General features: G+C 39.1%; 1 protein-coding gene across 1 annotated transcript in view; it reads right to left on the bottom strand.

Moving 5' to 3' along the window:
• gfra4a (GDNF family receptor alpha 4a) overlaps positions 1–13,410 on the bottom strand; it is a 289,606-nt gene extending 276,196 nt beyond the window's left edge. Inside the window, exon 1 of the mRNA XM_084742647.1 lies at positions 13,340–13,410. The gene's annotated coding sequence lies outside the window, so the exon portion shown is untranslated. The remainder of the gene's footprint in view (positions 1–13,339) is intronic.
• Positions 13,411–17,514: the final 4,104 nt, after the last annotated feature.

The raw sequence follows: 17,514 nt of genomic DNA, 5'->3' as shown, positions 1-17,514 counted from the left end.
ATACTCCCCTAACCTTACCACCTCTGCCCACGCCACCTGAACCCCTCCCACCCTCCACAGACACCCTTGAGAAGACGAGGCGGTCAGTTTCCTGTTTCATTTGCCTCTGGTCATGCAAGGCTGCATCAGTGTCTCTGGCCGTCTCCCTGCACTAAATCAAAGACAGAGGCGAGCGCCCAGCCGTGGCGGTGACTCCTTTTATGATATTCTATAGGATCTCAGTCATTGAGAGGAATGAAATGTATGGCCGCTGAGACGTACAGATCCTCGCAGGGGTCACGGGAGCCGGCTCGCCTTATGAATCACATTCACAACTGCCAGTCACCTCTTTCCATCTCACTGAATTGTATCGTTGAAAACCTCATTAAGCAGCAACATTAGAGAGCTTAGTGTTTATTCTGCTCAACCTCCTCTTGGTTTGTTATCAAGCTGTGACAGTTTCCATTTGCAGGTGTTAGATACTGTTTCTGCTTCCTCTCTTTCCCCCCTCCCTTCGCTCTTTCTCTCTTCCTCATCGCAAACATGACAGAGAGTGTCACCAGCCGCTGATTTGCAATTTCGTGCAACCCCAGCAAACGGCTGATGTTAAAAAGAGCGAGTTAGCTTGACGGTTTGAACTGCACTGCAGCAAAATCATTTTAAGAAGTGCCCTAAACCACACAACAGACAGTCATGTGGGAGAGTTTTCGGCTTCTGCATGAAAGCCGTTCCTGATTCTTAAAATGACATCAGAAAAGACTTTAATGCAAATCTGAGGCGCTGTCAGGTTACTCTGGTCATGTACATCTCAATGGGTAAAAAAAAAATGGCTAAAGAAAAGAGATTCTCTGTGTAGCTCAGGAGGCAGTAGGAGAACGATACAAACCCTGTCTTGACACTGAAAGTAATACAATCAACAAGTCAGTGAAAGACAATTTATTTATGTAGATGAAGAAAACAGAAAATTCAGCCAGTGACTTGACATTCGACAAGCTTGTTATCAAAGATGAGTCTCTAGCTGCAGAACTTTCCATTGTCATGTCAAGAGCCAATCAAACTTCCACCCATTAATGAAGAACAAGCATTTCATCTGGTAACTGCAAAAAACACATGAGAAGAATATGACCGGTGGTAATACTCAAATTTCTATGATTTCTGATCAAAACAAGACAAATGGTAGAGACTCACTAGCAGCAAACTACAAACCCCAATTCCAAACAAGTTGGAACACTAGAACATAGATAAGAGCGAAATGCACTGATTCTTAGAATTGTATTTAATTGAATAAGGCAGAAAAAAAATATATTTAATGTTCAAACTGTTAAACCTTATTGCTTTTTGTAAATATACATGTATTCTGACTTTGATGCCGGCAACACGGACCAAAAAAGTTGTGAAAGGAGCAATAAAAGTTGCAGAATGCTCAAAAAAACCCTGTTTGGATCATTTAACACATAAACAGGTTAATCAGAAACAAGTGATAATAGTGTGGTTTTGAAACAAACACAGGAATTTCATTGTTTGTGTATCATGTAAAACAAAAAGACTTATTTAGACTTGAGTTCACAAGTTAACTTGCGTAATATATTTTTATGTTACAAGCAGGTAGTTTTGCTGCCTAATGTGACCATTTCACAGCATTAACATCACTAAAATCACCATGACGACAAAGATCACCTGACTTTAATGACGAAGGTCACCTGAATATTGTTTCCACGTCCTAAAATGTGCAGGACTCAACAGCGTCAAATGACATGAGAACAGCTTAAAATGTGTAGACATGACAAGCAAAACGTCCTTAAAGGTGGCGTGCTATTTATACACTGTCCCACGAGATTACACTCAAACATCCATACCAAATTTCACTGACAGTTTCTAACGTAGGTAATTTTACTGTGATTTTTTTTTTAGCTGTTTATTTTGGATTGACACTAATTATCGGATGCTGTTTAGATGCTAATCACAGCAATGTAACATTTTAAAAATCACCAGAAAATGCATGATTTGTCTGTTCAAAACTGTCTTCTCTCGCAGGGTGTACAGTTGCTCGGCACAGGCCGAGTCAGCAAAGTTTCTCATAATGTGGTGTCACACTGCCAGAAGCAGGGCTCATTTAACCGCCAAAAAAAAAAAATCTATAAAACTCATGTTACAGTACAGCGCTTTGGTTAAAAGTACGTTATGAGGATCTGATTATGACGGCCAGTTCAAATGTGCACGACCACAGACCCAGTCAGACACACCTGTGGTGAAATGGGAGGTTGTGGTTTGTGTGTGTGTCTACAGTGCTCACCCTCGCTGTTTGGGGTCATAAATATTCATTTAGCATCTATCAGCCTTTAGGGATTAATCCCAGTACGATGGATAAAATACACAACACAAAGCTACACGACCGGCATGTTAAGTCCATTATATACTGTAAAGTAGCAGGTATTGCCCACAGGAGACTAATGGCTTTTTATCAAGGATCCCTGGAGGGCTGCAGCCCTCCACCTCCAACAGCACAGCTTCCATTAACGCAAGGCAGGTTCAGTTCAAGAGCACATTTTCCAAAATGCACCTGCTTTAAAAGTAAAATGAGTGACATTAGTGAGACAAACAACCCACGCTTTTGCTCTTTTATTTTCACAGAGAGCCACCTTTAAGACTGTGGTTCTGTTGCAATGAAAGGCTTATCTCTGCTGTGCTTCTAATTGACATAGTTGACACAGTTGTTTTTCACGTCTTAACAATAAAGCTGCTAAATGTCACACAGCTGCACGAATTGCATTTTTTTTTTAAAGTATATGAAAAATGTGTTGAATGGTAAGATACAAAATTGTCAGTGTTATGTTCGGGCTGTAGATTCCAACTTGCTGCCTCGATAAAAGGTCATTTAATTCGCTGTCCTTGTTAAAGCAGAAGTACAAACAGGCTCATCATTAAACAGCTGCTTTCAAGTGACTCACATTTACATTTCAATCTAGTTCATTAAGCACCGACGCTGTAATCCACATCATGTTTTAACAGAACAGAAACAGAGCGGCATTAACTGTACCGCACACGCTTCAAATAACAGGTTTAGTGTTTACACTCTGCTGCCAAACAAAACTCACAACACAACAATGCTGAAGTCAGGCCATGGCTCCGCGAAGGCACCTTGAACAATAAAGTCGAGGAAAAACTTACTTTGACAGCAGCAGAAAAAAAGACAACGTGTGGTTTACTGCGGCAGAAAAGACATTTGAAGAGGACTGAATCACAGCAGGTTCACTGGGATTACAACTGTGTTTTTATTTCAGTCATACTTGGACTGAAAGCTGTGTATGCAAAAAAAAAAAAAAAAGTCAGAGGAAATGAGCAGCCTACTCGTGTGTTCATTCATTTCACTTATGGCTCCAAAGCGTGTGTTTTTTTCCCCCCTAATCTTTCTCCGTTTTTTTTTTTATTTCAGCTGTTTTAATAGTCTGCAGAGGGAACTGATACTTAAAAGGTTAATATCTCTGGGTGAATTTAAAATAAATGATGGTTAATTGCTTCTGCTCCTGGCTAATTCTATTGATTTGGATTTTTAGAAATTACCTCACATGTGGCTCTCCTTGCTTCTTCTCTCTGTTATAACATTGTTTTGTCTCTCAATTCCTGCACTGTTTTGTACGGAGACCAACAAAGACAGAAGATATACATATGAAGGCCACGTTTTACAACACTGAGAGCTCAAAATGCAACTGCGCTTCAAGACATTCAAGCACATTTTTGTTTTATGCCTGGGCACAACATACAATTTGGTCCCACACTTTTGGTTCCGAGATCTACGTTGTTCCCTCATTTTTTGTTAATTCGTGGGCAGAAGATACAATTAGTTCCCACCTTTTGTTTTTTAATTTGTGCCTATGAGATACGTGTATAAACAGAGAGCCAACAAAACAGACCAGCTTTTCTCCCCTGAGCATTAAGTTCAGTGCACCTGCTTCAAGTATTATGCAAGGCATCATTTTCACACCCACACATTCTTACAGGTTGATACAGTGAGCTGCCAAGAGCACCTTCACTTGGCAACAATTCCCTCACCATAATAGTAATTATTAATAACCTAAAAATAATAACCTGTTGAACCTGTTCAACCATACCATTGAACAGTTGTCAAAAAGCAGCTACGTTACGTTTTAATCCAGGTATACTCACCGTGCATAAAGACACGCACAACTCATTCAACAATACTGTTTTTTGCAGTTCTGTTTTTTTTTTTTATTGTTACTGTTTGGTCTGTGGAAGTATTGTTTTTTCTATCTTTTGCCTTTAAAGCATGATTTTGTCTGTTGTACTGTTTTTTTGTCTGCATGTGATCACTATTATTTTCATTTTTTTTAATAGCACAACAGACGCTGAGAGCATCAACAATGCACACTGCATCTTTTGACCACTCAGTCAGACTGGCTGCACGCATCACTGCAGACCACCCCATGAGCAGCGGAGGAGAGCCACGCTACGGCTGGGAGCTAAGGCTGTGTCTGGCGAACGTTTGGTCAGGAAAATACAAGACAAAGGAAATCAGAGACTGTTGTGCCACATCCTACGGAGGTCCTCAGCATCCTGGATCGAGCTGTTGCACTCGACCGTTGGATCAACTCCGAGCTGATGGGATGCAACATGCAAGACTCCCTCAGAATGAGGGGAGGAGGACTCTGTTTACAAAAGTGATGCTTCGTGCTCAAACGCAGTAAACGTTGATGGACAGTGTTTTCCAGATGTGGAACTCATATTGTCATCACTGTCTTCTTGCTGCCCTTTATATTCAACCTGATGCAAATTCAAGCATGAAGGAACTGCATCTCTAATTTCGTTGTACAACCATGTGTTTTGTAATTATAATAAATGACACTGATTACTTAATTTAATCTGTTGTATGCAACAGACTAAATCACCACTATACTATTTGTCTGTTTTTTGTATTGTTTGTCTTTGTCTCTGACCTCGATTAAAAGTAAAAACAACAAAAGTCACACTGTTACCTCAGTGTTGTGCTCAACATTAAAACAGCAGCAGCAGAAGAAGTCAGAATACACAAACACTCCCTCCTCTCTTCACAAACACCATTTTTTCCCCAGCCACCATTATTGAGAGGGACCTCTATTTTGTTCTCAGCAGTATGAGCCCGGCCCCAGCAGTGTCCAATCTATCCTCCACTTTACCTCCTACCTCTGTCAGCACCTCTCTGCCTTTATTGTGCTGGCTGTGGTCTGACAATTAAGCTCCAATTTAACAACCAAAAGATGTGGCGGATGATGAAAAAAAGGCGTTCTCCTGTAGAACCAACCGCTCACCCCCTGTCATGTGGGATGTTTCAAACCATACAGTTCATGAGCCTGTTCACTATAATTTCATTTTTTTAAATACAGATGATTACATGCTCTAATTCGTACAGTTAATAGCAATATTCCACAATCAGTTTATTAGTGTTTTACCAGCAAGAACTGTTCAAATAGTCCATATCTCATTTTGAAAAGAAATTCTTAATTTATTTGACTGTCAACCTTTTTGTCAGAACTGTATGAATCAGCGTTATCTTTATAAATGTCAGCATTAACTGGCATCAGCCTAAATCATATTCTTCCTGTTCTCACGCAGGCGATAACAAATTTGAGCTTTTCTAAAGAAGTTCTATGTCTGAGTGCTTCCTCACATTCAGGACGAAACATCAAGTCCATCATTTAACACCTGAGGAGACAAATAATTCATTTTTTAAAAAGCGTTTTTGTCAGCCAAGGTCATCCGTTACTTGCTATCCTGTAAAAGGCACTGTAATTTGTTCTAATTTTCTACTATCAGTCATTTTGTGGGAAAATATGTCAGTTTCAAACTAGAATTACCACCTCACGGATGGATTTCTCTGTCGAGTACCAGTTTAAATTCATGTATAATATAATGTATATATTGCAGAATGTAATAAAACGGTATTGAGTGTATTTTTTATCTTTATATGGACATGTGATTCCAGTGAATAATTTCCAGAGAGATAGATCTTTAAGTCACAGTGACCTTTGACTTTTGACCACCAGAATCAAATCAGCTCATCCTTGAATCCAAAGCATTCTTGTGATATCTCGTACACAAGAATAGGACAGATAGACCTCTAGGTCACAGTGACTTTGACCACAAAAATATCATCAGTTGATCCTTGAGTCCAGGTGGACTTTTGCACCAAATTTCAAGAAATTCGCTGCAGGTGTTCCTGACATATCACACTCACGAAAATGGGATGGACGTGAGGTCACAGTGACCCTGAACTTCGACCCTCAATGTCTAAACTCTAATTAGTTCTTGAGTCTGAGTGGACATTTGTACCAAATATGAGGAAATTCCCTGCATTTGGGGTCTATCTTTTTTATTAATTTGTGCATCTGTGATCAAACCAAGTGGAAAGGTGTCCCCGAAGGACGTCATCTGTGGGTAATTGATTTCCCCACTAATTAGCAAAGCATCAGAATTGCAACCAATTGAATAAACCTCTGTACTGCTGAAGTGACAGCAACTGCTTTGAGAACATTGCAGCTGCGTGTTACAGCTGCACCCAACAGTCTTTTATGGACACTAAACACACACGTGCAAAGACATGTCTGGTTTTGTATTTCTAAAATGTGTGTCTGTACTTTCTTGTGTAAATTATTATCTCCTTTTGTGTCTTTTCACATATCTTTCTCTGAAATAACAATTCAGATAACTCCCAACATGTACTTTAGACACCTCACGCGTACTGAAAACACTGTGAGAAAGGTTTTATCTAAAACATTTTTTCAACATTGCCTTGGGAAAACCATGGATTTGTACAAGATAAAGCTTTCATAAAGAGAACACAACCTCTACTGTGAGAATTCAGTGTATTATATGAAGCTTAAAAGAAGTCTGAGGTAAAAATTGAGCTGAATTCAGTGAAAAGTGAAGGTCTTGTGGACGTCTAGGTTATATAAAATGATTGTTCCAACAGAATTCTGGTGATTAAATGTAAACATATAGTAAAGAAATGTTTCTCGTGGAAATAAATGCCACTGAAATGCTGCTGAAGCAACTTAGACATCCAAAAAAAGTCAATTTTTAGTTGACTTTGGCTCATCAAGATGCTTTTTGACCAATCACCAGAAAAACCCTACTGACTTTAATGTTTCAAACTTTACAATAATAATTAAAAAAAACATCACAGAGTTTTTAAACTGATTCTTGTAATAAGAGTCTTTAGCCTAGAGATGTACTTGATTAGTCTTCTGGTCAATTAAACGATGCTACTCCTGCTAGTCTGCACCAGAAATAGTCAGTTAAACTAATTAATAATATTTAATTAATGTAAATGATAAAAAATCCAATAGTTATTGAGATATTTCAATAAGAAAAATGTCACGGTGCCACTAGAGAAGTAGTCAGGGAATCATCAAAGTGTCTTGGACTCTGGAAAACACGAGCATCTGTACAAAATGTCATAGAAATCCATCCAATATTTGTCCAGACATTTCACTCTTAATTAAAAACTCAACCTGCTGCAGGCGCAAGAAGGAAAGTCAGGGAATCACCAAAGTCACATCGACTACAGTCACCACAAAAAAGACAAAACAACCACAAAAGGAGCCAGCAATCACAAAGGTATACAAATATCCACAGAGAGACACAAAAAGCTACAAATAGACACAAAACAACCACAAAGAGACATAAAATGACTTTGAATTGCACAAAACAACAACAAAAATATCCACAGAGAGACACAAAACCACAAAGAAACACAAAACGACCACAGAGACATAGAATCATCACAGACACACAAAATGACCACAGAGAGACACAAAATAAGTACAAAGAGACACAAAACAACCACCAAGAGACACAAAAGAACAGAAAAATGAGGAACAACTGTAAATCGAAACTAAATGACCACAAAAAGGCCCAAAACAACTAAAAAGAGATATAAAGTTACCACAAAAAGAGACAAAACAACAACAACGTCTTCATGTCTTCATGCTCTGAGATGATTGTGCCTTTTACATATCTTTGTCCAGGACCCACTGTCTTATAACCCGTTTATGCAAAGTCATGAGAATGTCTCCTGTAGAAACCGTGAACATCTGACCACCCAGTCAGTTACTGTTGAAATATTTCAGTCTGGACCAAAGGTACTGACTGAACAACCGACAGACGCACAGACCGACATCAGCATCTGTAAAGCCACGCTGCTGGCACGGCTAAAACTTGTCAAACTTTGGAAATACAAGGTATTTATTGCACAGTAGCACTCCTGCTGTGAAAACATCCACGACTGAGTACAGTAACTTCCCTCTTACATCAGCAGTTGAATTATGAGAGTAGTGCATACTGTAATTAATTACCATTTTATTATATCTCTAAGAACTTTAATAGCTATTGACAAAAACCGTGGTTAGCTCACTCTGTGCTCAGCCAACAATTACCAAACAAATTAGACTCTGTGTTTCCGAGCAGCACAGATGTTTGTTGTCTATTAAAAGCACAGATGACTCTTATTGGAAAAATGTCGCAGAAATTGAGGGAAAGCCTCATTATCAGCTTGGTTTATTTGTTTTCAGCTTGTTCCCATTATGTGAAACAGCATTTTAGATGAGCCAAGGACTCTGCCGTGGCTCTGCGGTCGGCAGAACAGTGTCCTTGGTATTGTCATGGGAAGCGGTGTATTTGGCCTTCATGCTCTGTGAGACTCCCCCGTCGCCCCCCACCTGCGTGAAACTTTCCTCTGCGAACTCACTAATGAGGCTGAGCCGGGAGTCAATCAGCTGTAAGAGCTGGAAAAAAAAACAAAAACGTGTTTCTGAGGGGCTGCAGCCTGTCAGTTCAACAGTCTCACGTCTCTGTGCATCAACCAGCTTCTCTGTTCACTTCACTCAACACAACACTCTGACAAAGTAAAGTTCTCACTGGAACCACAAAGGGTTCTTCGGCTTGTTGCCATGGGAAAAGCCTTTTCAGCTCCTGGTTGAACCTTTTGTAAAAGTTCCAACTGGAACTCTTTCAGAGAGTTCGACCGAGAAGCAGCGAAGGGTTATACCAGAAGCATCTGTAGAACCCCCTATGAGAGGTTCTACAGAGACCCCTCTATGGCGTAACGGTTCCACCCAGAACCATCTCTGCGGGCTTTATCCAGAACCGTTCAACCTTCTAAGGATGCCAACTAGAACCCACACAGGGGGTCTACAGAAATCCTTTTTATATTCCATGAGTTTTATCCAGAACCTCCTTATAGGGTTCTACCAAGACCCTTTTTATTTTCCAAGGACTTTATCTAGAACACAATCAGGGGTCTTATCTGAAACTCATTCAGGGGGTTCAGTAGAGAACCCTTTTATATTCCAAGGGTTTTATCTAGAACTCTTTGATGGTATTTTACTAGGAAACTTTTTAGATTTCAATGGTTTTATCTACAACCATCTTGAACCCACCCAGGAAGTTCTACTGAGAACCCTTTCATATTATGGTACAAAGAACTCTCATAAAGGAACCCGTAGTCTTACAAACAACCCTTGTTAAATCTTTTTTTTTTTTCAAAAAGGTTTCTTCATTTCTATTTCCTATTTATTTCTCAGAGTGAAGGCAGCCATAGGCGGTGGATGTGTTGTTCAGGTTCTGGCTGCTGCCACAGGAAACAGAACTCTTGAGCGGAGTTCTCCCAGCAGGTGACTCCTGCACCCTGGAAATAATTCTTAAACATCTTAAAAAATCCACTCACTCCTCTTGAAACTAAAACCACACTGCAATTAAATGACATTGTGTGACTCAAACACAATGAGCCGCTGACTTCAGACATTGAAAAGTCTGAATGCCTTTAAATTTGAACTCACCACTCAGCCGACCCCCCGTTTCACAGCGTTCTCATTTATTATTCTTTTACAACATATGACTAACTTAGTTTTCTGCCCACATTTATGCAGTCCTTTGAACAGAGCCGGGGGCTTTATGGTGACTGTAATACGCAGCTGACACTTCTATTCCGATGGTTCACTATTCTACCTATAAACTGAGCTCCATTAAGTCCAATAAACGCGATACTTTACGATCCATCATCTCCTCTTTCTATTTTTGGCCTCTGCAGCCAAATATCTGCGAGCATCATTCCAATAAAACTGTGCGAGTGAATCAGCAAGCAGAACAGCGGTTAATGTTGCTGTTTAATGTATGGAGGGGTCACAGAGGACTCGGGTATGTCGAGGTGTTGATAGTAGCGTGGGGGAGGGACAAGGTGGCAGAGAGATGCTGGCGCTTCATATCAGAGGAATAATTTGTGCGGAGGGGAAAAAAACATAACAATCTGTGACATCTGCCTCTGGTAGTCATTACTGTAGGTATTTTCAGAGTTGTGTCTCAATCAAAACACGTCTGGGAGATGTAAGAATAACACCTTTTGATTACTACTCTGACTCAATTTTCAAGTTTTAGTTGACTTTGGCTCACTGAGAAGATTCTTGACTTGCAAAGAAAAAACTTAGTGAGATGTTTAACTTAATAGAAGTCATGTATCCTTCAAACTCTGAAAAAAGACTAAGACTGGGTTGCACTAACAAAGATTAATTTATTTTAAGATTAGTTCTAATTAGAGTTCAGCTAAACTTAAAAGTTTAAAATGAGTAAATCCAGATTCAAAACTAGGTAAAGCTCTGTTGTGCAATTAAAAACCAATCCCCATTTAATAAATCCGTGTTCAAAAACTGAAATTAAAGAGTGAAATCAATATGGAGGTGCTTGCTTACCCAAATTGAATTAAATAAATGGATAAAAAATACATTTGCAGGCTGCAGATTGTACTAATAAGTACAAAAGATGGGGGAAACCATTAACTTTCAGCTAGTCTGTATTCCTTACAAAACATGACATTGTTTGCTAGCTCGCTAAAAAGTTTGTTAATTTAAAAGAGAATTTTACAGGTAAAGAGAGTCAACGTTTGCCGTAAAAACTGCTGATGTAGCAGACAGTGAAGACATGTAATTAGAAAGACTACACACCATGCAGTCACGCAAGTGATGTCATGACTTTCTTCCGCCTAAAGCTAACGTTTGCCACTGAAACTACAATGCCTCGTACTGGGATGCAGCCTGGGACTGAGCGGTTTCACACAAAACTAAACTACAACATTTTCTTGGCTATGGTTATAAATTGACAAACATCATATGTGTAATTCACTGCACAATTCAAACAGGATCAAAACCTTATTTGTCTCTCGCCATTAACTACAATTCCTATTTTTTCCAAAGTAAGGTCTCAGGGGACACACGATTATGTGTGTGACTTTGGCCCTCTATAAATCTGAGCATGTGAATCAGCAAACAGAGCAGCAGTTAATGTATGGAGGGGTCGCAGAGGAACATCGAGGTGCTGATAGTAGCGTGGGGGAGAGAGAGGGTGGCAGCGCTTCATATCAGAGGAATAATTCATGTGGAGGGAAAAAAAAATAACAATCTATGACATCTGCCTCTGGTAGTGATTATTGTAGATATTTTCACCGGTGCCACTTCCACTGAACAGAGTGGTGTCTCACTCAAAACACATTTCGGAGACATAAAAGTAACAGCTTTTGATTGATATTCCGGATGTGGTGTTGCTTACTGCCAAAATTGCAAGTCTAAACAAAAATGTAGCCTATTGAAATTCTGATTCAGGCTTGCCCTAGTTTTCCCTCATATACATTTATATAGTTTGGGGCGGGGCTTGAGAATGGGGACTTATCGTAAAAGATATTATCTTATAAACAAGTGCGTGCCAGGCAAGTACCTCACTCTGTTCTTTGGTGCTATGATATCTCTGGGTGCTAAGAGAGACAGGCAATCTAGATAATTCTGCCCTGTAATCAGCTTTTTGTTTGCACTGCTGACAGCAGCGTCACTGGTGAAGAAGTTCCACTACATGGCGAAGATAAACTGATACATTTTCTGCAGAAACCTGCGATAGGAAAATCTGTGTGATCATGCAGAGAAAATGACACTGTAGGTAATTCTCTGTGCTGGATTCATTTTGCGGGGGAAATTGTGGTGTTATCATGAAGGAAATGGAGGCCGGCTCGACGCTGTGTTCTCTGCTTTAACTGCATATCTGCTCACATTTAATTTTACTGATGTGATTTCACAAAAAGATGCCGAAATTAATTGAAGAGCTCAGCGGGCGGCGGTGCATAACAGGCTTATGAGTTCATGTTTTGAGATTGAATGTGACTCATCATGTGTAGTGAAGACATTTTGGAGATGAAAAACTGGGGAAAATATTACTTCATTTGCTTTTTTTGGACTAAAGGAAGACATTTTTTTTTTATTGTTGCGGAAATGTTTTCATATACTTGTTACTGATTCATCACAGCGAGCATCATTAGATAGGTAAAACTGGAAGATATGATCTGTCGTGATCACAGCGGGCAAAAGTACACACATTTTTTACTCAAGTAGAAGCACAGATTCTTGTCTGAAAAAAAATCTTCACTTCCTCACTCAAGTAAAAGTGAGAGTAAAAGAACAGGCTCTGAAATGTACTCAAAGTAATAAGTACTGCTCTGGAGGACATTTCTACCAGCTCTTTCTATGCAAAGCTAATTGAACATCACCTTTTCTCCAAACAGTCTCTCATCTGGTCTGTTTTCGTCCGGGTAAATCGTTTGTGTCTTGTTACGTCATTTTCGTCTTGTTACGTCTTTTAAGTAATTTTCATCTTGTTACATCGTTAACATTGTTCTTGTCTTGTTATATAATTCTCTTATTGTTATGTCCTTTTTGTCTTATAACGTCTTTTACATTATTTTTGTCTTGTTATGGTGTTGACATTGTTTTTGTCATGATTCGTCTTTTATGTAGTTTTGTCTTGTTTCATCACTTTTATCTTGTTACGTCTTTCACGTCATATTTTTAATTTTTCGTCTTGTTCTGTTTGTCTTGCAGGATATGCACTGATGATACACCAAGAAATCATCTTTCTATGTGTGATTGTTCCGTTCATTTAGGTTGAAACTGACTGGCAACTTGACGCTGGGAAAGCGGAGCTCAGTGATGCAGAATAAAAAGAATCAATAATTCTCCTCACGTGCATTAAAACCTAAGTAACAAGCCTGTCTCTAGGGGGTAGAACGGACAGATATTTGTGGTATTTGTACTTGTTTCCCCCCAACTAATGCTCTCATCGGCTTTCATTCTAAACCAGTGACACAGTGGGAGTCAAATATATGTCGAACCACCGCAGTTCAACCTGGTTTGGACATACAGTAAGAGCCAATCAACAGCACGGCTCTCTCCTGAAGGCAGCAATATACTAGAAATGAAATTGAGCTTGCACAAAATTAAACTGCTGTTGAACTGGTTTCAAACACAGCGCTGCGAGCAAATATCTGTATACTCACTGCGACTTGACGCCTGTTCATTTAGTGACACTCCACGACTCCTTGCCAGATGGGGCTGCCTGCAAACTGCAGCTATGAGATGGAAGGAGAGAGAGAATACAGTGAGGCAAATAACAGTGAAGGTGATTAATGAGGATACAGGAGATGTTTGTAATACTGTTTTCAATCTATTAAACAAAAGCTGAACATTCGGTTAAGATGATGCGCACAGGTAAAATGTCACAGAAATAAGCAAGCCAGTGTTACATGTTAAAGCTTTATTAATTGTTTTATACAGACATTAAAACATATGACTGAACTGAATGTGACAGAACTGCTGATCCTTCTGAAAATCAACAACCCACTTAGCAGCTCATTCTTTTGGTCTAAGGCCAGATTATTACTGCGATGCTCTGTTTCTGCTGAATGTGTAAGCTGGCACTTTGTTTCTGTATTTTTGTACTGACAACATTCGCAGCTGAAATGAACCGTAAATTGTGAGACAGCGCAAGATAACATCGTGTGGCACAGCGCTGTTCTCTGCTTGTTTTTCAAAGTCACAAATGAATCTTGTAAACAGCATTTTCAAGCGGACGTGAATGAGAAATCTTTACAAGTACACAAACAAAAAGGAAAAAAAAAAGAAAGAAAAATTGAACATTTACACTTACATGGCAACTACTCATACTCCGGGTTGGCTCTACACTTTTGCTCCTGATTCTCTACTATTACAATATTTGGGTGATACAATATTCAACATTACAATTTATTGCATTTTTTTTTAACACTAAACCACAGAGAAAAGTTAAATCAAACACTTCTAAAGACTGTTTATCTTGATAGATCTAAAAATGTTGCACATCACATGTGAGTACATCCATGTGAGTTTTATTTCAGCAGCATCATTGCTCTACTGCATATAGAAATAGTAAATAAAATACATTTTGAAGCAAGCTGTTATATTTAGCTATTCCCGCTCAGCAAGCTAGAGCCAGAAGAAAATAATAAATAAAAATAAGAGGTTAGGCCAAAATGAACAGAGTGCCTGGCTGTATTTTGAGTTTTGACCCTTTGAGGTTGCTGTAACTGGCCAGTGGAGTGTTGAAGTCAGAGTATCAGATCAAGTTAACAATATGAGGTCAGCAGTTATCAGAGAGATCAGAGGAAATCTGTCCCTGAAAGTATGAACAGACCTTCATTTTATAGTTTATAGGCATTTTTTAGTCATTTTATTTTAAGTATGTCAAAAAACACACTCAGACACGTCTATTTGTGAAGATAATATTACCATGTGCATTGTGATGCTAATTTTAGTTAGCGCATTAATGGTAAATCCCATTATGTGTTAGCACTGAGCTAATGGACTAAGCATTAGTTATTTATACATGTATGAAATCAATCAAAAAAAGTAGACTGAAAAATCATTAAAAAAAACTACAAAAATTAAGAGAGTCTTTTTTATCCCAACCCTATTAGTCACATTTCCCCCAAAACAACAAGAATAAAGAACTGAAAAAACAAAAAAACACAATCGTATTTCCAACATCCTTCCAACATGTTACACTGTTGACTAGCAGAAAGTGATGTATTCAAGGACAATGAGCAAAGGTGGCCCAAAGATTCAGCTAATGTAGCAAAATAGGATTGTTACTTTAGTTTTAATGTATTTGAGGGGTATTATGGATTATTATGCATCATTGTCCTCCGCTTTCCCAATATCAGATTTCAAGCTAAATGGATGGGACAATGACACAGAGAAGAAGATTACTAGGTGTATTCATCAGTGCATATCACACGTATAAAGATGTAACAAAATGAATACGGTGTAAGAAGACAAAAATGACTAAACAACAAAATGATATAAAAGACAAAAAAGATGACAACAATGTAAAGGACATAACAAGTTTGAATATTTTTTTTTAAACAAGAAGCTGTACTTCTTGAGTAAAGAACATGTAGTTTTGCCACGTCTGCTGTGTACAGTGTGCATGTTACACATGTTCTCCTTTGCCATTTTTGTCTCAAATACATCCAGGGAAAACTCTGAGCTTTGTTATTACACAAACATATATGCTTAAAATATTAACAACTGGAAAAAAAAAATCAAGGCTCCTAATAAAAATTCCCTCCTTTGATGTTTTTGCCTCGTTGCTAATTCAGCCGGGCTGACTGATGAAGGTGTGTTCCTGCTGTAAAGCATACGTCTCACTGCATGTGTTTTTTTCATAATCACTAATATGTGCAATTTATACACGCGGCCCCTGATGGAGTAATGACTGAGTAAATGGTATCGATGAATAACCCTATCAAACTCCCACTGATACACTATAAGCATGGTGCTACAGGCAGCAAGAGAAACTGAAAAGAGCAAATTAAATGTGATTCAGCCGGCATTAAGGTCATGAAAACAGCTCAAACTGTAGACGTTCATCCTTCACTTTTTATGGTTTCCTTTAAGAGCAGTCGCAGTGTCAAACCCTGACCGGTACAACGACACCAGTTTCTCCAAATATTCACTCCAAATTGACTTCCCTTCCATTTAGACATGCAACACGTGAATCTGAAAGAATGAACATCCACTTAACTGAAGAGCCAAGTCCAGCAGATCTGCAGGTCAAGGATTACCGTTGTTCAGTTCTGACCTATGAGAAATTCTCCAATGTCGAACCAATCTGAGAGAAAATGTGTGACTGAAAGGGTTTTCAGGAAACATTTATGTCTATACAACTGCATTCTGAGAATCAGCAGCGTGGGATGGATTGGATGCAGGGCCATCCAGCTGTGTCCAGTCAGCAGCAACGCACCAGGCTCACGCTGATCAAATATGAACCAAGATTCTGTAACAGCATTGCATATTTCTCACATAAAACGTTTTCAGAAACACATTTTAGTGTACCGTTTCGTAGCTGAAATATGAGAGGGACTGTGACTAGGTGGCCTCATTTTGTTGCACTGATTGGTTATAGGTTGCGTTTTGTTGCTCTTGGTTGCAGGTTTGTGATGTTCTGCCAGGCTAATTGCAGCTTGTGCTTTCAAACCTGGAACTCCTGCATCAAAACGCATGTACACTTCTACTCTAAATGACTATTGACTAATCCTCTAATACTAAGGTTAGCTTAATTAGCTAGCTAGAAGCTGTTAAAACCAGTGAGTGACAGTTGTCGTTTCTGCCAGCAAAATCAACACCCATCTCCTAGAAATGAAAAGCTGCTTTTGTCGGCAACGCTTCATAACAACCATCATTAATAAATGCTGAAATGTAAATTATAATTAATTATAGGTGCCTAGGTCTTAACGCACCACTGAATTGCTAATAACGACATTATAGCTCACCCTCGAGTGTAATATTGCGACTATACAACAGTTTATCAACCAGCTAAAACAGACCTGGGCCCAGGGGCTAGATGCGGCCCTTTGAAAGGTTACATGTGGCCCACAAGGAACCACCAAAAATTGAAAATAGCATTTGGCTTACCCTTAAACCATTGTCAGACCTTTATTTTGAAAAGGGTTAATGCTGTAGTCATTGGCAATGACAATAACATGAACTGTACTCTACATTTGCTGCTACTATTATTGCAACCTGCATGCAACATGCACTGTATTCACTGTAAAACATCAAGTTTTGAACATTGCCAACAAAATATTTCCCCACAATTCATCACATGACAGTTCAGAAAGGGTGACCAACAGTCGACGTGTCCTATGTAGAACACTTCTGACCATCAGTTCAGTTCTGGCCATTATTAGGACTTAATATAATTTTTCTCTGGCCCACAGTAGCCTGATCAATTTCTCGTGTCCCCCAATGAAAAATTATTGCTGACCCCAGAGTTAAAAGATCTTATCAAAATGTCTTCATATTGTGGGACAATTTGCTCTCAAAATGCAGAATGTTTTGCTTGTGTTACCTCTGTTTCCCTGTCAACACACGGGGCCTGACGAATGACTGGAAAACCACCAGTTACATCTGTATAACTCCTATGTAATGAACCCAAGTTTACTCCTCCAGCAAGTAGGCGGGGTCTTAGTAATGACCAGCAACAGAGACGCTTTCTAGTCCCTGCTGAGTGAGCAACCAACTTTGGCTAACGATAATGCTTTCAAGAGATCGTGAGATTTCCCAAACTGAATTATCACCACGCATACAAACACTGAAGTGCTTCGTTAGCTCAGTCTTGTTGCAGCTAAGACAT

Source organism: Lutjanus erythropterus, chromosome 18, assembly GCF_056507025.1.
Source record: "Lutjanus erythropterus isolate fLutEry1 chromosome 18, fLutEry1.hap2, whole genome shotgun sequence".
Taxonomy (NCBI): domain Eukaryota; kingdom Metazoa; phylum Chordata; class Actinopteri; order Lutjaniformes; family Lutjanidae; genus Lutjanus; species Lutjanus erythropterus.
This window is presented reverse-complemented; position numbering and strand designations above follow the sequence as displayed.